At 47.1% G+C, this 21,520-nt stretch overlaps 13 non-coding genes and 2 pseudogenes across 13 annotated transcripts; all 15 read left to right on the top strand.

Moving 5' to 3' along the window:
* The first annotated feature begins 109 nt into the window (after positions 1-109).
* On the top strand, positions 110-300 carry LOC142705752 (U2 spliceosomal RNA). Its single transcript, XR_012868271.1, has one exon. It is a non-coding gene; the product is annotated as a U2 spliceosomal RNA (small nuclear RNA).
* A 1,306-nt stretch (positions 301-1,606) lies between these two features.
* LOC142705751 (U2 spliceosomal RNA) lies at positions 1,607-1,797 on the top strand. The gene has a single exon (XR_012868270.1). It is a non-coding gene; the product is annotated as a U2 spliceosomal RNA (small nuclear RNA).
* Positions 1,798-3,103: 1,306 nt separating this feature from the next.
* On the top strand, positions 3,104-3,294 carry LOC142705750 (U2 spliceosomal RNA). Its single transcript, XR_012868269.1, has one exon. It is a non-coding gene; the product is annotated as a U2 spliceosomal RNA (small nuclear RNA).
* A 1,306-nt stretch (positions 3,295-4,600) lies between these two features.
* LOC142705748 (U2 spliceosomal RNA) lies at positions 4,601-4,791 on the top strand. The gene has a single exon (XR_012868267.1). It is a non-coding gene; the product is annotated as a U2 spliceosomal RNA (small nuclear RNA).
* Positions 4,792-6,097: 1,306 nt separating this feature from the next.
* LOC142705747 (U2 spliceosomal RNA) lies at positions 6,098-6,288 on the top strand. The gene has a single exon (XR_012868266.1). It is a non-coding gene; the product is annotated as a U2 spliceosomal RNA (small nuclear RNA).
* A 1,306-nt stretch (positions 6,289-7,594) lies between these two features.
* On the top strand, positions 7,595-7,705 carry LOC142705809 (U2 spliceosomal RNA; annotated as a pseudogene).
* Positions 7,706-9,055: 1,350 nt separating this feature from the next.
* LOC142705799 (U2 spliceosomal RNA) lies at positions 9,056-9,262 on the top strand (annotated as a pseudogene).
* Positions 9,263-10,572: 1,310 nt separating this feature from the next.
* Positions 10,573-10,763, top strand: LOC142705746 (U2 spliceosomal RNA). Its single transcript, XR_012868265.1, has one exon. It is a non-coding gene; the product is annotated as a U2 spliceosomal RNA (small nuclear RNA).
* A 1,306-nt stretch (positions 10,764-12,069) lies between these two features.
* Positions 12,070-12,260, top strand: LOC142705745 (U2 spliceosomal RNA). Its single transcript, XR_012868264.1, has one exon. It is a non-coding gene; the product is annotated as a U2 spliceosomal RNA (small nuclear RNA).
* Positions 12,261-13,571: 1,311 nt separating this feature from the next.
* Positions 13,572-13,762, top strand: LOC142705744 (U2 spliceosomal RNA). Its single transcript, XR_012868263.1, has one exon. It is a non-coding gene; the product is annotated as a U2 spliceosomal RNA (small nuclear RNA).
* Positions 13,763-15,068: 1,306 nt separating this feature from the next.
* On the top strand, positions 15,069-15,259 carry LOC142705788 (U2 spliceosomal RNA). The gene has a single exon (XR_012868303.1). It is a non-coding gene; the product is annotated as a U2 spliceosomal RNA (small nuclear RNA).
* Positions 15,260-16,565: 1,306 nt separating this feature from the next.
* On the top strand, positions 16,566-16,756 carry LOC142705743 (U2 spliceosomal RNA). The gene has a single exon (XR_012868262.1). It is a non-coding gene; the product is annotated as a U2 spliceosomal RNA (small nuclear RNA).
* Positions 16,757-18,063: 1,307 nt separating this feature from the next.
* Positions 18,064-18,254, top strand: LOC142705741 (U2 spliceosomal RNA). The gene has a single exon (XR_012868261.1). It is a non-coding gene; the product is annotated as a U2 spliceosomal RNA (small nuclear RNA).
* A 1,307-nt stretch (positions 18,255-19,561) lies between these two features.
* On the top strand, positions 19,562-19,752 carry LOC142705740 (U2 spliceosomal RNA). The gene has a single exon (XR_012868260.1). It is a non-coding gene; the product is annotated as a U2 spliceosomal RNA (small nuclear RNA).
* Positions 19,753-21,060: 1,308 nt separating this feature from the next.
* Positions 21,061-21,251, top strand: LOC142705739 (U2 spliceosomal RNA). The gene has a single exon (XR_012868259.1). It is a non-coding gene; the product is annotated as a U2 spliceosomal RNA (small nuclear RNA).
* The last annotated feature ends 269 nt before the right edge of the window (positions 21,252-21,520 follow it).

Below are 21,520 nucleotides of genomic sequence, written 5' to 3'. Positions count from 1 at the left end.
TGAGCCTGCAGGGCCCCATGGAATTGCCTAGGAGTAGGCTGAATCAATCGCTGCAAGGGGTGAACAGCAGTATGGGACAGGCTCGGGCAAGGCAAGGGCCGCTCGGGTTATCGCTTCTCGGCCTTTTGGCTAAGATCAAGTGTAGTATCTGTTCTTATCAGTTTAATATCTGATACGTCCCCTATCTGGGGACCATATATTAAATGGATTTTTAGAACAGGGAGATGGAAATAGAGCTTGCTCTGTCCACTCCACGCATTGACCTGGTATTGCAGTATTTCCAGGACCGGTGCACCCTTCCCTTATGTGTTGACTAAAATCAGATTCCAAAAGTGCTATTTGTGTTTGCTATTGTTTTTGTCTTTCTGATGGGATCTCCCCTTTTAATCCCATTATTTCAACACCTGTTGGACAATGCATTTGTACAGTCATGTGTGATAATGAGCTCATTTATTAAATGCAATTAATTAATACATTGCCACCTCTTGTTGTGTGTGTGTGTGTGTGTGTGTGTGTGTGTGTGTGTCTTCTGTGTTTCTGTGTTTCCGGCATTTCACATTGGAACAGCTCATTCACCTTCCTTGTCTTCTCTCCGCCCTCCCTTTTAGGTAGGTTAAAGAGCTGCACCTGAGCCAGCCACTGATTGATTGATGCAGCACCACAGTCAAATAGTGGAGTGGAGTAGGGGGAACAGCAAACAGCCATTAAAGCAGCCCGCCCGCCACAATGGACCTACCTGTGTACACTAGATGGATGTGATGGAATGTACTGTCGTCCCTACATTTCCAAGAAGAAGTAAGAATTGCAGTTGCAACAAACCCTTGCTTGCCTACAAAGAGAGCAGCAATTTGGATTTGTTACTATGTTACCTGGAAGAATAACAAACTGTGCAAGGATGGAGGTTGTAGGAGCAAAGAGAAGTTGTCTGTAAAGTTGGTGGATGCCTATTTTCCATTTTGCAGTCCCTTGTCTCCCTCTTGTGGCCTCCTGGAGGCAAATAAATGTGCAAAAAAAAGACAGCCTGGCGGCCGGCTGTTGCAGTGTTGCCCTCTCAGGCAACACTGAGTGACTGACTGAGCCGCACCGTCTTATATAAAGTTCAGACGGAACTTTGCACGTGTCATAGTGGAGCCCTCAGGATTCCAGAGCCAGCTTTCTGACATCATAATGGGGCCTGCCTCAGAGATAGATAAAAGCCTGGGCCCAGGCAGTGTTGGTCAGTGCTGCTCAGCAGGCAGCACTGGACTGGACTGGACTGGATTACAGCTGATACAAGGTGTGAAGGAACAAGGGGTGGCTGTGGGCATGCACTTGCTGCCGCTGCCAGTGTTTATCTGCATGGCAGGAGGGCATTTGGGCGTTGCCAGGAAGGCGTTTTTATGTAGATTCCTCCTCTTTCAGCACTGCATTGTGGTGCAAGCAAAAGAAGCAAATCCTGTGTAGCTTCCTCTCCGGCCTTTATTCACCTCCCTCCCGCTTAGTAGCTGTAAATGTGTGTGAGCCTGCAGGGCCCCATGGAATTGCCTAGGAGTAGGCTGAATCAATCGCTGCAAGGGGTGAACAGCAGTATGGGACAGGCTCGGGCAAGGCAAGGGCCGCTCGGGTTATCGCTTCTCGGCCTTTTGGCTAAGATCAAGTGTAGTATCTGTTCTTATCAGTTTAATATCTGATACGTCCCCTATCTGGGGACCATATATTAAATGGATTTTTAGAACAGGGAGATGGAAATAGAGCTTGCTCTGTCCACTCCACGCATTGACCTGGTATTGCAGTATTTCCAGGACCGGTGCACCCTTCCCTTATGTGTTGACTAAAATCAGATTCCAAAAGTGCTATTTGTGTTTGCTATTGTTTTTGTCTTTCTGATGGGATCTCCCCTTTTAATCCCATTATTTCAACACCTGTTGGACAATGCATTTGTACAGTCATGTGTGATAATGAGCTCATTTATTAAATGCAATTAATTAATACATTGCCACCTCTTGTTGTGTGTGTGTGTGTGTGTGTGTGTGTGTGTGTGTGTCTTCTGTGTTTCTGTGTTTCCGGCATTTCACATTGGAACAGCTCATTCACCTTCCTTGTCTTCTCTCCGCCCTCCCTTTTAGGTAGGTTAAAGAGCTGCACCTGAGCCAGCCACTGATTGATTGATGCAGCACCACAGTCAAATAGTGGAGTGGAGTAGGGGGAACAGCAAACAGCCATTAAAGCAGCCCGCCCGCCACAATGGACCTACCTGTGTACACTAGATGGATGTGATGGAATGTACTGTCGTCCCTACATTTCCAAGAAGAAGTAAGAATTGCAGTTGCAACAAACCCTTGCTTGCCTACAAAGAGAGCAGCAATTTGGATTTGTTACTATGTTACCTGGAAGAATAACAAACTGTGCAAGGATGGAGGTTGTAGGAGCAAAGAGAAGTTGTCTGTAAAGTTGGTGGATGCCTATTTTCCATTTTGCAGTCCCTTGTCTCCCTCTTGTGGCCTCCTGGAGGCAAATAAATGTGCAAAAAAAAGACAGCCTGGCGGCCGGCTGTTGCAGTGTTGCCCTCTCAGGCAACACTGAGTGACTGACTGAGCCGCACCGTCTTATATAAAGTTCAGACGGAACTTTGCACGTGTCATAGTGGAGCCCTCAGGATTCCAGAGCCAGCTTTCTGACATCATAATGGGGCCTGCCTCAGAGATAGATAAAAGCCTGGGCCCAGGCAGTGTTGGTCAGTGCTGCTCAGCAGGCAGCACTGGACTGGACTGGACTGGATTACAGCTGATACAAGGTGTGAAGGAACAAGGGGTGGCTGTGGGCATGCACTTGCTGCCGCTGCCAGTGTTTATCTGCATGGCAGGAGGGCATTTGGGCGTTGCCAGGAAGGCGTTTTTATGTAGATTCCTCCTCTTTCAGCACTGCATTGTGGTGCAAGCAAAAGAAGCAAATCCTGTGTAGCTTCCTCTCCGGCCTTTATTCACCTCCCTCCCGCTTAGTAGCTGTAAATGTGTGTGAGCCTGCAGGGCCCCATGGAATTGCCTAGGAGTAGGCTGAATCAATCGCTGCAAGGGGTGAACAGCAGTATGGGACAGGCTCGGGCAAGGCAAGGGCCGCTCGGGTTATCGCTTCTCGGCCTTTTGGCTAAGATCAAGTGTAGTATCTGTTCTTATCAGTTTAATATCTGATACGTCCCCTATCTGGGGACCATATATTAAATGGATTTTTAGAACAGGGAGATGGAAATAGAGCTTGCTCTGTCCACTCCACGCATTGACCTGGTATTGCAGTATTTCCAGGACCGGTGCACCCTTCCCTTATGTGTTGACTAAAATCAGATTCCAAAAGTGCTATTTGTGTTTGCTATTGTTTTTGTCTTTCTGATGGGATCTCCCCTTTTAATCCCATTATTTCAACACCTGTTGGACAATGCATTTGTACAGTCATGTGTGATAATGAGCTCATTTATTAAATGCAATTAATTAATACATTGCCACCTCTTGTTGTGTGTGTGTGTGTGTGTGTGTGTGTGTGTGTGTGTCTTCTGTGTTTCTGTGTTTCCGGCATTTCACATTGGAACAGCTCATTCACCTTCCTTGTCTTCTCTCCGCCCTCCCTTTTAGGTAGGTTAAAGAGCTGCACCTGAGCCAGCCACTGATTGATTGATGCAGCACCACAGTCAAATAGTGGAGTGGAGTAGGGGGAACAGCAAACAGCCATTAAAGCAGCCCGCCCGCCACAATGGACCTACCTGTGTACACTAGATGGATGTGATGGAATGTACTGTCGTCCCTACATTTCCAAGAAGAAGTAAGAATTGCAGTTGCAACAAACCCTTGCTTGCCTACAAAGAGAGCAGCAATTTGGATTTGTTACTATGTTACCTGGAAGAATAACAAACTGTGCAAGGATGGAGGTTGTAGGAGCAAAGAGAAGTTGTCTGTAAAGTTGGTGGATGCCTATTTTCCATTTTGCAGTCCCTTGTCTCCCTCTTGTGGCCTCCTGGAGGCAAATAAATGTGCAAAAAAAAGACAGCCTGGCGGCCGGCTGTTGCAGTGTTGCCCTCTCAGGCAACACTGAGTGACTGACTGAGCCGCACCGTCTTATATAAAGTTCAGACGGAACTTTGCACGTGTCATAGTGGAGCCCTCAGGATTCCAGAGCCAGCTTTCTGACATCATAATGGGGCCTGCCTCAGAGATAGATAAAAGCCTGGGCCCAGGCAGTGTTGGTCAGTGCTGCTCAGCAGGCAGCACTGGACTGGACTGGACTGGATTACAGCTGATACAAGGTGTGAAGGAACAAGGGGTGGCTGTGGGCATGCACTTGCTGCCGCTGCCAGTGTTTATCTGCATGGCAGGAGGGCATTTGGGCGTTGCCAGGAAGGCGTTTTTATGTAGATTCCTCCTCTTTCAGCACTGCATTGTGGTGCAAGCAAAAGAAGCAAATCCTGTGTAGCTTCCTCTCCGGCCTTTATTCACCTCCCTCCCGCTTAGTAGCTGTAAATGTGTGTGAGCCTGCAGGGCCCCATGGAATTGCCTAGGAGTAGGCTGAATCAATCGCTGCAAGGGGTGAACAGCAGTATGGGACAGGCTCGGGCAAGGCAAGGGCCGCTCGGGTTATCGCTTCTCGGCCTTTTGGCTAAGATCAAGTGTAGTATCTGTTCTTATCAGTTTAATATCTGATACGTCCCCTATCTGGGGACCATATATTAAATGGATTTTTAGAACAGGGAGATGGAAATAGAGCTTGCTCTGTCCACTCCACGCATTGACCTGGTATTGCAGTATTTCCAGGACCGGTGCACCCTTCCCTTATGTGTTGACTAAAATCAGATTCCAAAAGTGCTATTTGTGTTTGCTATTGTTTTTGTCTTTCTGATGGGATCTCCCCTTTTAATCCCATTATTTCAACACCTGTTGGACAATGCATTTGTACAGTCATGTGTGATAATGAGCTCATTTATTAAATGCAATTAATTAATACATTGCCACCTCTTGTTGTGTGTGTGTGTGTGTGTGTGTGTGTGTGTGTGTGTCTTCTGTGTTTCTGTGTTTCCGGCATTTCACATTGGAACAGCTCATTCACCTTCCTTGTCTTCTCTCCGCCCTCCCTTTTAGGTAGGTTAAAGAGCTGCACCTGAGCCAGCCACTGATTGATTGATGCAGCACCACAGTCAAATAGTGGAGTGGAGTAGGGGGAACAGCAAACAGCCATTAAAGCAGCCCGCCCGCCACAATGGACCTACCTGTGTACACTAGATGGATGTGATGGAATGTACTGTCGTCCCTACATTTCCAAGAAGAAGTAAGAATTGCAGTTGCAACAAACCCTTGCTTGCCTACAAAGAGAGCAGCAATTTGGATTTGTTACTATGTTACCTGGAAGAATAACAAACTGTGCAAGGATGGAGGTTGTAGGAGCAAAGAGAAGTTGTCTGTAAAGTTGGTGGATGCCTATTTTCCATTTTGCAGTCCCTTGTCTCCCTCTTGTGGCCTCCTGGAGGCAAATAAATGTGCAAAAAAAAGACAGCCTGGCGGCCGGCTGTTGCAGTGTTGCCCTCTCAGGCAACACTGAGTGACTGACTGAGCCGCACCGTCTTATATAAAGTTCAGACGGAACTTTGCACGTGTCATAGTGGAGCCCTCAGGATTCCAGAGCCAGCTTTCTGACATCATAATGGGGCCTGCCTCAGAGATAGATAAAAGCCTGGGCCCAGGCAGTGTTGGTCAGTGCTGCTCAGCAGGCAGCACTGGACTGGACTGGACTGGATTACAGCTGATACAAGGTGTGAAGGAACAAGGGGTGGCTGTGGGCATGCACTTGCTGCCGCTGCCAGTGTTTATCTGCATGGCAGGAGGGCATTTGGGCGTTGCCAGGAAGGCGTTTTTATGTAGATTCCTCCTCTTTCAGCACTGCATTGTGGTGCAAGCAAAAGAAGCAAATCCTGTGTAGCTTCCTCTCCGGCCTTTATTCACCTCCCTCCCGCTTAGTAGCTGTAAATGTGTGTGAGCCTGCAGGGCCCCATGGAATTGCCTAGGAGTAGGCTGAATCAATCGCTGCAAGGGGTGAACAGCAGTATGGGACAGGCTCGGGCAAGGCAAGGGCCGCTCGGGTTATCGCTTCTCGGCCTTTTGGCTAAGATCAAGTGTAGTATCTGTTCTTATCAGTTTAATATCTGATACGTCCCCTATCTGGGGACCATATATTAAATGGATTTTTAGAACAGGGAGATGGAAATAGAGCTTGCTCTGTCCACTCCACGCATTGACCTGGTATTGCAGTATTTCCAGGACCGGTGCACCCTTCCCTTATGTGTTGACTAAAATCAGATTCCAAAAGTGCTATTTGTGTTTGCTATTGTTTTTGTCTTTCTGATGGGATCTCCCCTTTTAATCCCATTATTTCAACACCTGTTGGACAATGCATTTGTACAGTCATGTGTGATAATGAGCTCATTTATTAAATGCAATTAATTAATACATTGCCACCTCTTGTTGTGTGTGTGTGTGTGTGTGTGTGTGTGTGTGTGTGTCTTCTGTGTTTCTGTGTTTCCGGCATTTCACATTGGAACAGCTCATTCACCTTCCTTGTCTTCTCTCCGCCCTCCCTTTTAGGTAGGTTAAAGAGCTGCACCTGAGCCAGCCACTGATTGATTGATGCAGCACCACAGTCAAATAGTGGAGTGGAGTAGGGGGAACAGCAAACAGCCATTAAAGCAGCCCGCCCGCCACAATGGACCTACCTGTGTACACTAGATGGATGTGATGGAATGTACTGTCGTCCCTACATTTCCAAGAAGAAGTAAGAATTGCAGTTGCAACAAACCCTTGCTTGCCTACAAAGAGAGCAGCAATTTGGATTTGTTACTATGTTACCTGGAAGAATAACAAACTGTGCAAGGATGGAGGTTGTAGGAGCAAAGAGAAGTTGTCTGTAAAGTTGGTGGATGCCTATTTTCCATTTTGCAGTCCCTTGTCTCCCTCTTGTGGCCTCCTGGAGGCAAATAAATGTGCAAAAAAAAGACAGCCTGGCGGCCGGCTGTTGCAGTGTTGCCCTCTCAGGCAACACTGAGTGACTGACTGAGCCGCACCGTCTTATATAAAGTTCAGACGGAACTTTGCACGTGTCATAGTGGAGCCCTCAGGATTCCAGAGCCAGCTTTCTGACATCATAATGGGGCCTGCCTCAGAGATAGATAAAAGCCTGGGCCCAGGCAGTGTTGGTCAGTGCTGCTCAGCAGGCAGCACTGGACTGGACTGGACTGGATTACAGCTGATACAAGGTGTGAAGGAACAAGGGGTGGCTGTGGGCATGCACTTGCTGCCGCTGCCAGTGTTTATCTGCATGGCAGGAGGGCATTTGGGCGTTGCCAGGAAGGCGTTTTTATGTAGATTCCTCCTCTTTCAGCACTGCATTGTGGTGCAAGCAAAAGAAGCAAATCCTGTGTAGCTTCCTCTCCGGCCTTTATTCACCTCCCTCCCGCTTAGTAGCTGTAAATGTGTGTGAGCCTGCAGGGCCCCATGGAATTGCCTAGGAGTAGGCTGAATCAATCGCTGCAAGGGGTGAACAGCAGTATGGGACAGGCTCGGGCAAGGCAAGGGCCGCTCGGGTTATCGCTTCTCGGCCTTTTGGCTAAGATCAAGTGTAGTACTTTAGGGTATTGCCTTGTTTCTTGGTCAGGAGGTGCCCTGGTACCCTTTTCCTTGGCCTGGGGGGATCGTTTCTCTTAGGAGAGACTTCACCCCTCTGCTGCTATTGGGGAGGAGGATTAGTCCAGGGCAACGGGGAGCGATCACCTGCCTGGTACTTCGGTACTGAAGGTATTCTTTGGAGATTGCTGGAATTCGTTTGGAGCAGGATGGAGGAAATTCCCGAATATATGCGTACCAGGAATGCTGTCCGGTTTTTCGTGGAGGAATCTGAGCGACAAAGGAAGGATCTGGAGTTCATCACAAAGGTTCTTTTGTTGGATTTCTTTCAGCTGGAGAGATCATGCATTTTGGCGGTGATGGACTATCCGAGGAGAGGGTGCTTTGACGTTACCTTCGCCACAGAAGAAATTTATGCTGTCTTTTTAGAACGCTTGAAGGAAGGTAAAAGGGACCCAAGACTTGTGGGTGTGAAGGTAACACCACATTTTGTGCCAAACAAAAAGTTGGTGGTTGTAAAAATGTTTTCGCCTTACGTGGATGAAGAGGACATTAAGTTATTTCTCAATAAGTTTTGTGAGGAGGTGGTGGGAAAGGGGAAAGTGTTTAACCCTTTTGGATTTTGGACTGGGAAGTGGAAATTTCTTTGTAAATTTGTGAGAATTGGTGAATCTAGAAACCTATTGTTTCCTCCAGCGCGGTTCAAGATTGGAAGTGCGTGTGGAAATTTATTTTTTCTTGGAATGGATATGTTTTGTTTGAATTGTAAAGAGTATGGTCATGAGAGAGAAGCCTGTGAGAAAGTAATGTGTACAAAATGTCTGCAAGAGGGACATAAGTATAATGAATGTCAGAAAGGGAAAGTATGTAATATGTGTGGAGAGGAGGGGCACATATTCAAATCGTGCCCAAAGAAAAGCAAACGTGAGGTACAAGAGGAAAATAAGAAGATAGTCAAAAGAAAGGAAGCGGAAGTTAGTTTGGAAGAAGGCAAGCTTCATAAATTGGAAGGAAGTGGGCAAAGTGATGAGAAAAAAAGGAAAAAAGCAGAGAGAAAGAAAAAAAGTGTCATTTCAGAAGAGGAAAGAGCAGAAAGAGACAGGTTATTGGAAGAAGTAGAGCAGTTACGTAGTAAAATTAATTTTGAAAAAATGCGGAGGAGGGTGCGGCTCTGTGTAAGAGAAAATTTACCAGGGTTTCTTGAAAGGTATGGTGTGCCAACATGGTTAACGTGCATTGTAAACTGTGAGTGGGATGGTAATGATTTGCAGGAACATCTAGTGGATATGTTAGGAACTATTGCTGTTAAAAAAGGAATGTTTTTTTGATTTCTTAAGGAAAAAAAAGGAAAGAGGAAAACAAAAATTAATTGTACGTTTTCAGTTTTCATTGTGATGATCTAAGTCTTTTTTATTTTGAATTTTATGATTTTTAAGACGTGATCTGAATGAATTAAAAAAAAAAAAAAAAAAAAAAAATCTGTTCTTATCAGTTTAATATCTGATACGTCCCCTATCTGGGGACCATATATTAAATGGATTTTTAGAACAGGGAGATGGAAATAGAGCTTGCTCTGTCCACTCCACGCATTGACCTGGTATTGCAGTATTTCCAGGACCGGTGCACCCTTCCCTTATGTGTTGACTAAAATCAGATTCCAAAAGTGCTATTTGTGTTTGCTATTGTTTTTGTCTTTCTGATGGGATCTCCCCTTTTAATCCCATTATTTCAACACCTGTTGGACAATGCATTTGTACAGTCATGTGTGATAATGAGCTCATTTATTAAATGCAATTAATTAATACATTGCCACCTCTTGTTGTGTGTGTGTGTGTGTGTGTGTGTGTGTGTGTGTGTGTGTCTTCTGTGTTTCTGTGTTTCCGGCATTTCACATTGGAACAGCTCATTCACCTTCCTTGTCTTCTCTCCGCCCTCCCTTTTAGGTAGGTTAAAGAGCTGCACCTGAGCCAGCCACTGATTGATTGATGCAGCACCACAGTCAAATAGTGGAGTGGAGTAGGGGGAACAGCAAACAGCCATTAAAGCAGCCCGCCCGCCACAATGGACCTACCTGTGTACACTAGATGGATGTGATGGAATGTACTGTCGTCCCTACATTTCCAAGAAGAAGTAAGAATTGCAGTTGCAACAAACCCTTGCTTGCCTACAAAGAGAGCAGCAATTTGGATTTGTTACTATGTTACCTGGAAGAATAACAAACTGTGCAAGGATGGAGGTTGTAGGAGCAAAGAGAAGTTGTCTGTAAAGTTGGTGGATGCCTATTTTCCATTTTGCAGTCCCTTGTCTCCCTCTTGTGGCCTCCTGGAGGCAAATAAATGTGCAAAAAAAAGACAGCCTGGCGGCCGGCTGTTGCAGTGTTGCCCTCTCAGGCAACACTGAGTGACTGACTGAGCCGCACCGTCTTATATAAAGTTCAGACGGAACTTTGCACGTGTCATAGTGGAGCCCTCAGGATTCCAGAGCCAGCTTTCTGACATCATAATGGGGCCTGCCTCAGAGATAGATAAAAGCCTGGGCCCAGGCAGTGTTGGTCAGTGCTGCTCAGCAGGCAGCACTGGACTGGACTGGACTGGATTACAGCTGATACAAGGTGTGAAGGAACAAGGGGTGGCTGTGGGCATGCACTTGCTGCCGCTGCCAGTGTTTATCTGCATGGCAGGAGGGCATTTGGGCGTTGCCAGGAAGGCGTTTTTATGTAGATTCCTCCTCTTTCAGCACTGCATTGTGGTGCAAGCAAAAGAAGCAAATCCTGTGTAGCTTCCTCTCCGGCCTTTATTCACCTCCCTCCCGCTTAGTAGCTGTAAATGTGTGTGAGCCTGCAGGGCCCCATGGAATTGCCTAGGAGTAGGCTGAATCAATCGCTGCAAGGGGTGAACAGCAGTATGGGACAGGCTCGGGCAAGGCAAGGGCCGCTCGGGTTATCGCTTCTCGGCCTTTTGGCTAAGATCAAGTGTAGTATCTGTTCTTATCAGTTTAATATCTGATACGTCCCCTATCTGGGGACCATATATTAAATGGATTTTTAGAACAGGGAGATGGAAATAGAGCTTGCTCTGTCCACTCCACGCATTGACCTGGTATTGCAGTATTTCCAGGACCGGTGCACCCTTCCCTTATGTGTTGACTAAAATCAGATTCCAAAAGTGCTATTTGTGTTTGCTATTGTTTTTGTCTTTCTGATGGGATCTCCCCTTTTAATCCCATTATTTCAACACCTGTTGGACAATGCATTTGTACAGTCATGTGTGATAATGAGCTCATTTATTAAATGCAATTAATTAATACATTGCCACCTCTTGTTGTGTGTGTGTGTGTGTGTGTGTGTGTGTGTGTGTGTCTTCTGTGTTTCTGTGTTTCCGGCATTTCACATTGGAACAGCTCATTCACCTTCCTTGTCTTCTCTCCGCCCTCCCTTTTAGGTAGGTTAAAGAGCTGCACCTGAGCCAGCCACTGATTGATTGATGCAGCACCACAGTCAAATAGTGGAGTGGAGTAGGGGGAACAGCAAACAGCCATTAAAGCAGCCCGCCCGCCACAATGGACCTACCTGTGTACACTAGATGGATGTGATGGAATGTACTGTCGTCCCTACATTTCCAAGAAGAAGTAAGAATTGCAGTTGCAACAAACCCTTGCTTGCCTACAAAGAGAGCAGCAATTTGGATTTGTTACTATGTTACCTGGAAGAATAACAAACTGTGCAAGGATGGAGGTTGTAGGAGCAAAGAGAAGTTGTCTGTAAAGTTGGTGGATGCCTATTTTCCATTTTGCAGTCCCTTGTCTCCCTCTTGTGGCCTCCTGGAGGCAAATAAATGTGCAAAAAAAAGACAGCCTGGCGGCCGGCTGTTGCAGTGTTGCCCTCTCAGGCAACACTGAGTGACTGACTGAGCCGCACCGTCTTATATAAAGTTCAGACGGAACTTTGCACGTGTCATAGTGGAGCCCTCAGGATTCCAGAGCCAGCTTTCTGACATCATAATGGGGCCTGCCTCAGAGATAGATAAAAGCCTGGGCCCAGGCAGTGTTGGTCAGTGCTGCTCAGCAGGCAGCACTGGACTGGACTGGACTGGATTACAGCTGATACAAGGTGTGAAGGAACAAGGGGTGGCTGTGGGCATGCACTTGCTGCCGCTGCCAGTGTTTATCTGCATGGCAGGAGGGCATTTGGGCGTTGCCAGGAAGGCGTTTTTATGTAGATTCCTCCTCTTTCAGCACTGCATTGTGGTGCAAGCAAAAGAAGCAAATCCTGTGTAGCTTCCTCTCCGGCCTTTATTCACCTCCCTCCCGCTTAGTAGCTGTAAATGTGTGTGAGCCTGCAGGGCCCCATGGAATTGCCTAGGAGTAGGCTGAATCAATCGCTGCAAGGGGTGAACAGCAGTATGGGACAGGCTCGGGCAAGGCAAGGGCCGCTCGGGTTATCGCTTCTCGGCCTTTTGGCTAAGATCAAGTGTAGTATCTGTTCTTATCAGTTTAATATCTGATACGTCCCCTATCTGGGGACCATATATTAAATGGATTTTTAGAACAGGGAGATGGAAATAGAGCTTGCTCTGTCCACTCCACGCATTGACCTGGTATTGCAGTATTTCCAGGACCGGTGCACCCTTCCCTTATGTGTTGACTAAAATCAGATTCCAAAAGTGCTATTTGTGTTTGGTTTGCTATTGTTTTTGTCTTTCTGATGGGATCTCCCCTTTTAATCCCATTATTTCAACACCTGTTGGACAATGCATTTGTACAGTCATGTGTGATAATGAGCTCATTTATTAAATGCAATTAATTAATACATTGCCACCTCTTGTTGTGTGTGTGTGTGTGTGTGTGTGTGTGTGTGTGTGTCTTCTGTGTTTCTGTGTTTCCGGCATTTCACATTGGAACAGCTCATTCACCTTCCTTGTCTTCTCTCCGCCCTCCCTTTTAGGTAGGTTAAAGAGCTGCACCTGAGCCAGCCACTGATTGATTGATGCAGCACCACAGTCAAATAGTGGAGTGGAGTAGGGGGAACAGCAAACAGCCATTAAAGCAGCCCGCCCGCCACAATGGACCTACCTGTGTACACTAGATGGATGTGATGGAATGTACTGTCGTCCCTACATTTCCAAGAAGAAGTAAGAATTGCAGTTGCAACAAACCCTTGCTTGCCTACAAAGAGAGCAGCAATTTGGATTTGTTACTATGTTACCTGGAAGAATAACAAACTGTGCAAGGATGGAGGTTGTAGGAGCAAAGAGAAGTTGTCTGTAAAGTTGGTGGATGCCTATTTTCCATTTTGCAGTCCCTTGTCTCCCTCTTGTGGCCTCCTGGAGGCAAATAAATGTGCAAAAAAAAGACAGCCTGGCGGCCGGCTGTTGCAGTGTTGCCCTCTCAGGCAACACTGAGTGACTGACTGAGCCGCACCGTCTTATATAAAGTTCAGACGGAACTTTGCACGTGTCATAGTGGAGCCCTCAGGATTCCAGAGCCAGCTTTCTGACATCATAATGGGGCCTGCCTCAGAGATAGATAAAAGCCTGGGCCCAGGCAGTGTTGGTCAGTGCTGCTCAGCAGGCAGCACTGGACTGGACTGGACTGGATTACAGCTGATACAAGGTGTGAAGGAACAAGGGGTGGCTGTGGGCATGCACTTGCTGCCGCTGCCAGTGTTTATCTGCATGGCAGGAGGGCATTTGGGCGTTGCCAGGAAGGCGTTTTTATGTAGATTCCTCCTCTTTCAGCACTGCATTGTGGTGCAAGCAAAAGAAGCAAATCCTGTGTAGCTTCCTCTCCGGCCTTTATTCACCTCCCTCCCGCTTAGTAGCTGTAAATGTGTGTGAGCCTGCAGGGCCCCATGGAATTGCCTAGGAGTAGGCTGAATCAATCGCTGCAAGGGGTGAACAGCAGTATGGGACAGGCTCGGGCAAGGCAAGGGCCGCTCGGGTTATCGCTTCTCGGCCTTTTGGCTAAGATCAAGTGTAGTATCTGTTCTTATCAGTTTAATATCTGATACGTCCCCTATCTGGGGACCATATATTAAATGGATTTTTAGAACAGGGAGATGGAAATAGAGCTTGCTCTGTCCACTCCACGCATTGACCTGGTATTGCAGTATTTCCAGGACCGGTGCACCCTTCCCTTATGTGTTGACTAAAATCAGATTCCAAAAGTGCTATTTGTGTTTGCTATTGTTTTTGTCTTTCTGATGGGATCTCCCCTTTTAATCCCATTATTTCAACACCTGTTGGACAATGCATTTGTACAGTCATGTGTGATAATGAGCTCATTTATTAAATGCAATTAATTAATACATTGCCACCTCTTGTTGTGTGTGTGTGTGTGTGTGTGTGTGTGTGTGTGTGTCTTCTGTGTTTCTGTGTTTCCGGCATTTCACATTGGAACAGCTCATTCACCTTCCTTGTCTTCTCTCCGCCCTCCCTTTTAGGTAGGTTAAAGAGCTGCACCTGAGCCAGCCACTGATTGATTGATGCAGCACCACAGTCAAATAGTGGAGTGGAGTAGGGGGAACAGCAAACAGCCATTAAAGCAGCCCGCCCGCCACAATGGACCTACCTGTGTACACTAGATGGATGTGATGGAATGTACTGTCGTCCCTACATTTCCAAGAAGAAGTAAGAATTGCAGTTGCAACAAACCCTTGCTTGCCTACAAAGAGAGCAGCAATTTGGATTTGTTACTATGTTACCTGGAAGAATAACAAACTGTGCAAGGATGGAGGTTGTAGGAGCAAAGAGAAGTTGTCTGTAAAGTTGGTGGATGCCTATTTTCCATTTTGCAGTCCCTTGTCTCCCTCTTGTGGCCTCCTGGAGGCAAATAAATGTGCAAAAAAAAGACAGCCTGGCGGCCGGCTGTTGCAGTGTTGCCCTCTCAGGCAACACTGAGTGACTGACTGAGCCGCACCGTCTTATATAAAGTTCAGACGGAACTTTGCACGTGTCATAGTGGAGCCCTCAGGATTCCAGAGCCAGCTTTCTGACATCATAATGGGGCCTGCCTCAGAGATAGATAAAAGCCTGGGCCCAGGCAGTGTTGGTCAGTGCTGCTCAGCAGGCAGCACTGGACTGGACTGGACTGGATTACAGCTGATACAAGGTGTGAAGGAACAAGGGGTGGCTGTGGGCATGCACTTGCTGCCGCTGCCAGTGTTTATCTGCATGGCAGGAGGGCATTTGGGCGTTGCCAGGAAGGCGTTTTTATGTAGATTCCTCCTCTTTCAGCACTGCATTGTGGTGCAAGCAAAAGAAGCAAATCCTGTGTAGCTTCCTCTCCGGCCTTTATTCACCTCCCTCCCGCTTAGTAGCTGTAAATGTGTGTGAGCCTGCAGGGCCCCATGGAATTGCCTAGGAGTAGGCTGAATCAATCGCTGCAAGGGGTGAACAGCAGTATGGGACAGGCTCGGGCAAGGCAAGGGCCGCTCGGGTTATCGCTTCTCGGCCTTTTGGCTAAGATCAAGTGTAGTATCTGTTCTTATCAGTTTAATATCTGATACGTCCCCTATCTGGGGACCATATATTAAATGGATTTTTAGAACAGGGAGATGGAAATAGAGCTTGCTCTGTCCACTCCACGCATTGACCTGGTATTGCAGTATTTCCAGGACCGGTGCCCCTTCCCTTATGTGTTGACTAAAATCAGATTCCAAAAGTGCTATTTGTGTTTGCTATTGTTTTTGTCTTTCTGATGGGATCTCCCCTTTTAATCCCATTATTTCAACACCTGTTGGACAATGCATTTGTACAGTCATGTGTGATAATGAGCTCATTTATTAAATGCAATTAATTAATACATTGCCACCTCTTGTGTGTGTGTGTGTGTGTGTGTGTGTGTGTGTGTGTGTGTCTTCTGTGTTTCTGTGTTTCCGGCATTTCACATTGGAACAGCTCATTCACCTTCCTTGTCTTCTCTCCGCCCTCCCTTTTAGGTAGGTTAAAGAGCTGCACCTGAGCCAGCCACTGATTGATTGATGCAGCACCACAGTCAAATAGTGGAGTGGAGTAGGGGGAACAGCAAACAGCCATTAAAGCAGCCCGCCCGCCACAATGGACCTACCTGTGTACACTAGATGGATGTGATGGAATGTACTGTCGTCCCTACATTTCCAAGAAGAAGTAAGAATTGCAGTTGCAACAAACCCTTGCTTGCCTACAAAGAGAGCAGCAATTTGGATTTGTTACTATGTTACCTGGAAGAATAACAAACTGTGCAAGGATGGAGGTTGTAGGAGCAAAGAGAAGTTGTCTGTAAAGTTGGTGGATGCCTATTTTCCATTTTGCAGTCCCTTGTCTCCCTCTTGTGGCCTCCTGGAGGCAAATAAATGTGCAAAAAAAAGACAGCCTGGCGGCCGGCTGTTGCAGTGTTGCCCTCTCAGGCAACACTGAGTGACTGACTGAGCCGCACCGTCTTATATAAAGTTCAGACGGAACTTTGCACGTGTCATAGTGGAGCCCTCAGGATTCCAGAGCCAGCTTTCTGACATCATAATGGGGCCTGCCTCAGAGATAGATAAAAGCCTGGGCCCAGGCAGTGTTGGTCAGTGCTGCTCAGCAGGCAGCACTGGACTGGACTGGACTGGATTACAGCTGATACAAGGTGTGAAGGAACAAGGGGTGGCTGTGGGCATGCACTTGCTGCCGCTGCCAGTGTTTATCTGCATGGCAGGAGGGCATTTGGGCGTTGCCAGGAAGGCGTTTTTATGTAGATTCCTCCTCTTTCAGCACTGCATTGTGGTGCAAGCAAAAGAAGCAAATCCTGTGTAGCTTCCTCTCCGGCCTTTATTCACCTCCCTCCCGCTTAGTAGCTGTAAATGTGTGTGAGCCTGCAGGGCCCCATGGAATTGCCTAGGAGTAGGCTGAATCAATCGCTGCAAGGGGTGAACAGCAGTATGGGACAGGCTCGGGCAAGGCAAGGGCCGCTCGGGTTATCGCTTCTCGGCCTTTTGGCTAAGATCAAGTGTAGTATCTGTTCTTATCAGTTTAATATCTGATACGTCCCCTATCTGGGGACCATATATTAAATGGATTTTTAGAACAGGGAGATGGAAATAGAGCTTGCTCTGTCCACTCCACGCATTGACCTGGTATTGCAGTATTTCCAGGACCGGTGCACCCTTCCCTTATGTGTTGACTAAAATCAGATTCCAAAAGTGCTATTTGTGTTTGCTATTGTTTTTGTCTTTCTGATGGGATCTCCCCTTTTAATCCCATTATTTCAACACCTGTTGGACAATGCATTTGTACAGTCATGTGTGATAATGAGCTCATTTATTAAATGCAATTAATTAATACATTGCCACCTCTTGTGTGTGTGTGTGTGTGTGTGTGTGTGTGTGTGTGTGTGTCTTCTGTGTTTCTGTGTTTCCGGCATTTCACATTGGAACAGCTCATTCACCTTCCTTGTCTTCTCTCCGCCCTCCCTTTTAGGTAGGTTAAAGAGCTGCACCTGAGCCAGCCACTGATTGATTGATGCAGCACCACAGTCAAATAGTGGAGTGGAGTAGGGGGAACAGCAAACAGCCATTAAAGCAGCCCGCCCGCCACAATGGACCTACCTGTGTACACTAGATGGATGTGATGGAATGTACTGTCGTCCCTACATTTCCAAGAAGAAGTAAGAATTGCAGTTGCAACAAACCCTTGCTTGCCTACAAAGAGAGCAGCAATTTGGATTTGTTACTATGTTACCTGGAAGAATAACAAACTGTGCAAGGATGGAGGTTGTAGGAGCAAAGAGAAGTTGTCTGTAAAGTTGGTGGATGCCTATTTTCCATTTTGCAGTCCCTTGTCTCCCTCTTGTGGCCTCCTGGAGGCAAATAAATGTGCAAAAAAAAGACAGCCTGGCGGCCGGCTGTTGCAGTGTTGCCCTCTCAGGCAACACTGAGTGACTGACTGAGCCGCACCGTCTTATATAAAGTTCAGACGGAACTTTGCACGTGTCATAGTGGAGCCCTCAGGATTCCAGAGCCAGCTTTCTGACATCATAATGGGGCCTGCCTCAGAGATAGATAAAAGCCTGGGCCCAGGCAGTGTTGGTCAGTGCTGCTCAGCAGGCAGCACTGGACTGGACTGGACTGGATTACAGCTGATACAAGGTGTGAAGGAACAAGGGGTGGCTGTGGGCATGCACTTGCTGCCGCTGCCAGTGTTTATCTGCATGGCAGGAGGGCATTTGGGCGTTGCCAGGAAGGCGTTTTTATGTAGATTCCTCCTCTTTCAGCACTGCATTGTGGTGCAAGCAAAAGAAGCAAATCCTGTGTAGCTTCCTCTCCGGCCTTTATTCACCTCCCTCCCGCTTAGTAGCTGTAAATGTGTGTGAGCCTGCAGGGCCCCATGGAATTGCCTAGGAGTAGGCTGAATCAATCGCTGCAAGGGGTGAACAGCAGTATGGGACAGGCTCGGGCAAGGCAAGGGCCGCTCGGGTTATCGCTTCTCGGCCTTTTGGCTAAGATCAAGTGTAGTATCTGTTCTTATCAGTTTAATATCTGATACGTCCCCTATCTGGGGACCATATATTAAATGGATTTTTAGAACAGGGAGATGGAAATAGAGCTTGCTCTGTCCACTCCACGCATTGACCTGGTATTGCAGTATTTCCAGGACCGGTGCACCCTTCCCTTATGTGTTGACTAAAATCAGATTCCAAAAGTGCTATTTGTGTTTGCTATTGTTTTTGTCTTTCTGATGGGATCTCCCCTTTTAATCCCATTATTTCAACACCTGTTGGACAATGCATTTGTACAGTCATGTGTGATAATGAGCTCATTTATTAAATGCAATTAATTAATACATTGCCACCTCTTGTGTGTGTGTGTGTGTGTGTGTGTGTGTGTGTGTGTGTGTCTTCTGTGTTTCTGTGTTTCCGGCATTTCACATTGGAACAGCTCATTCACCTTCCTTGTCTTCTCTCCGCCCTCCCTTTTAGGTAGGTTAAAGAGCTGCACCTGAGCCAGCCACTGATTGATTGATGCAGCACCACAGTCAAATAGTGGAGTGGAGTAGGGGGAACAGCAAACAGCCATTAAAGCAGCCCGCCCGCCACAATGGACCTACCTGTGTACACTAGATGGATGTGATGGAATGTACTGTCGTCCCTACATTTCCAAGAAGAAGTAAGAATTGCAGTTGCAACAAACCCTTGCTTGCCTACAAAGAGAGCAGCAATTTGGATTTGTTACTATGTTACCTGGAAGAATAACAAACTGTGCAAGGATGGAGGTTGTAGGAGCAAAGAGAAGTTGTCTGTAAAGTTGGTGGATGCCTATTTTCCATTTTGCAGTCCCTTGTCTCCCTCTTGTGGCCTCCTGGAGGCAAATAAATGTGCAAAAAAAAGACAGCCTGGCGGCCGGCTGTTGCAGTGTTGCCCTCTCAGGCAACACTGAGTGACTGACTGAGCCGCACCGTCTTATATAAAGTTCAGACGGAACTTTGCACGTGTCATAGTGGAGCCCTCAGGATTCCAGAGCCAGCTTTCTGACATCATAATGGGGCCTGCCTCAGAGATAGATAAAAGCCTGGGCCCAGGCAGTGTTGGTCAGTGCTGCTCAGCAGGCAGCACTGGACTGGACTGGACTGGATTACAGCTGATACAAGGTGTGAAGGAACAAGGGGTGGCTGTGGGCATGCACTTGCTGCCGCTGCCAGTGTTTATCTGCATGGCAGGAGGGCATTTGGGCGTTGCCAGGAAGGCGTTTTTATGTAGATTCCTCCTCTTTCAGCACTGCATTGTGGTGCAAGCAAAAGAAGCAAATCCTGTGTAGCTTCCTCTCCGGCCTTTATTCACCTCCCTCCCGCTTAGTAGCTGTAAATGTGTGTGAGCCTGCAGGGCCCCATGGAATTGCCTAGGAGTAGGCTGAATCAATCGCTGCAAGGGGTGAACAGCAGTATGGGACAGGCTCGGGCAAGGCAAGGGCCGCTCGGGTTATCGCTTCTCGGCCTTTTGGCTAAGATCAAGTGTAGTATCTGTTCTTATCAGTTTAATATCTGATACGTCCCCTATCTGGGGACCATATATTAAATGGATTTTTAGAACAGGGAGATGGAAATAGAGCTTGCTCTGTCCACTCCACGCATTGACCTGGTATTGCAGTATTTCCAGGACCGGTGCACCCTTCCCTTATGTGTTGACTAAAATCAGATTCCAAAAGTGCTATTTGTGTTTGCTATTGTTTTTGTCTTTCTGATGGGATCTCCCCTTTTAATCCCATTATTTCAACACCTGTTGGACAATGCATTTGTACAGTCATGTGTGATAATGAGCTCATTTATTAAATGCAATTAATTAATACATTGCCACCTCTTGTTGTGTGTGTGTGTGTGTGTGTGTGTGTGTGTGTGTGTGTCTTCTGTGTTTCTGTGTTTCCGGCATTTCACATTGGAACAGCTCATTCACCTTCCTTGTCTTCTCTCCGCCCTCCCTTTTAGGTAGGTTAAAGAGCTGCACCTGAGCCAGCCACTGATTGATTGATGCAGCACCACAGTCAAATAGTGGAGTGGAGTAGGGGGAACAGCAAACAGCCATTAAAGCAGCCCGCCCGCCACAATGGACCTACCTGTGTACACTAGATGGATGTGATGGAATGTACTGTCGTCCCTACATTTCCAAGAAGAAGTAAGAATTGCAGTTGCAACAAACCCTTGCTTGCCTACAAAGAGAGCAGCAATTTGGATTTGTTACTATGTTACCTGGAAGAATAACAAACTGTGCAAGGATGGAGGTTGTAGGAGCAAAGAGAAGTTGTCTGTAAAGTTGGTGGATGCCTATTTTCCATTTTGCAGTCCCTTGTCTCCCTCTTGTGGCCTCCTGGAGGCAAATAAATGTGCAAAAAAAAGACAGCCTGGCGGCCGGCTGTTGCAGTGTTGCCCTCTCAGGCAACACTGAGTGACTGACTGAGCCGCACCGTCTTATATAAAGTTCAGACGGAACTTTGCACGTGTCATAGTGGAGCCCTCAGGATTCCAGAGCCAGCTTTCTGACATCATAATGGGGCCTGCCTCAGAGATAGATAAAAGCCTGGGCCCAGGCAGTGTTGGTCAGTGCTGCTCAGCAGGCAGCACTGGACTGGACTGGACTGGATTACAGCTGATACAAGGTGTGAAGGAACAAGGGGTGGCTGTGGGCATGCACTTGCTGCCGCTGCCAGTGTTTATCTGCATGGCAGGAGGGCATTTGGGCGTTGCCAGGAAGGCGTTTTTATGTAGATTCCTCCTCTTTCAGCACTGCATTGTGGTGCAAGCAAAAGAAGCAAATCCTGTGTAGCTTCCTCTCCGGCCTTTATTCACCTCCCTCCCGCTTAGTAGCTGTAAATGTGTGTGAGCCTGCAGGGCCCCATGGAATTGCCTAGGAGTAGGCTGAATCAATCGCTGCAAGGGGTGAACAGCAGTATGGGACAGGCTCGGGCAAGGCAAGGGCCGCTCGGGTTATCGCTTCTCGGCCTTTTGGCTAAGATCAAGTGTAGTATCTGTTCTTATCAGTTTAATATCTGATACGTCCCCTATCTGGGGACCATATATTAAATGGATTTTTAGAACAGGGAGATGGAAATAGAGCTTGCTCTGTCCACTCCACGCATTGACCTGGTATTGCAGTATTTCCAGGACCGGTGCACCCTTCCCTTATGTGTTGACTAAAATCAGATTCCAAAAGTGCTATTTGTGTTTGCTATTGTTTTTGTCTTTCTGATGGGATCTCCCCTTTTAATCCCATTATTTCAACACCTGTTGGACAATGCATTTGTACAGTCATGTGTGATAATGAGCTCATTTATTAAATGCAATTAATTAATACATTGCCACCTCTTGTTGTGTGTGTGTGTGTGTGTGTGTGTGTGTGTGTGTGTGTGTCTTCTGTGTTTCTGTGTTTCCGGCATTTCACATTGGAAC

Source organism: Rhinoderma darwinii, unplaced genomic scaffold (genome assembly GCF_050947455.1).
Source record: "Rhinoderma darwinii isolate aRhiDar2 unplaced genomic scaffold, aRhiDar2.hap1 Scaffold_3401, whole genome shotgun sequence".
Taxonomy (NCBI): domain Eukaryota; kingdom Metazoa; phylum Chordata; class Amphibia; order Anura; family Rhinodermatidae; genus Rhinoderma; species Rhinoderma darwinii.
The sequence above is the reverse complement of the archived record's forward strand: the minus strand, read 5'-3'. Positions and strand labels throughout refer to the sequence as shown.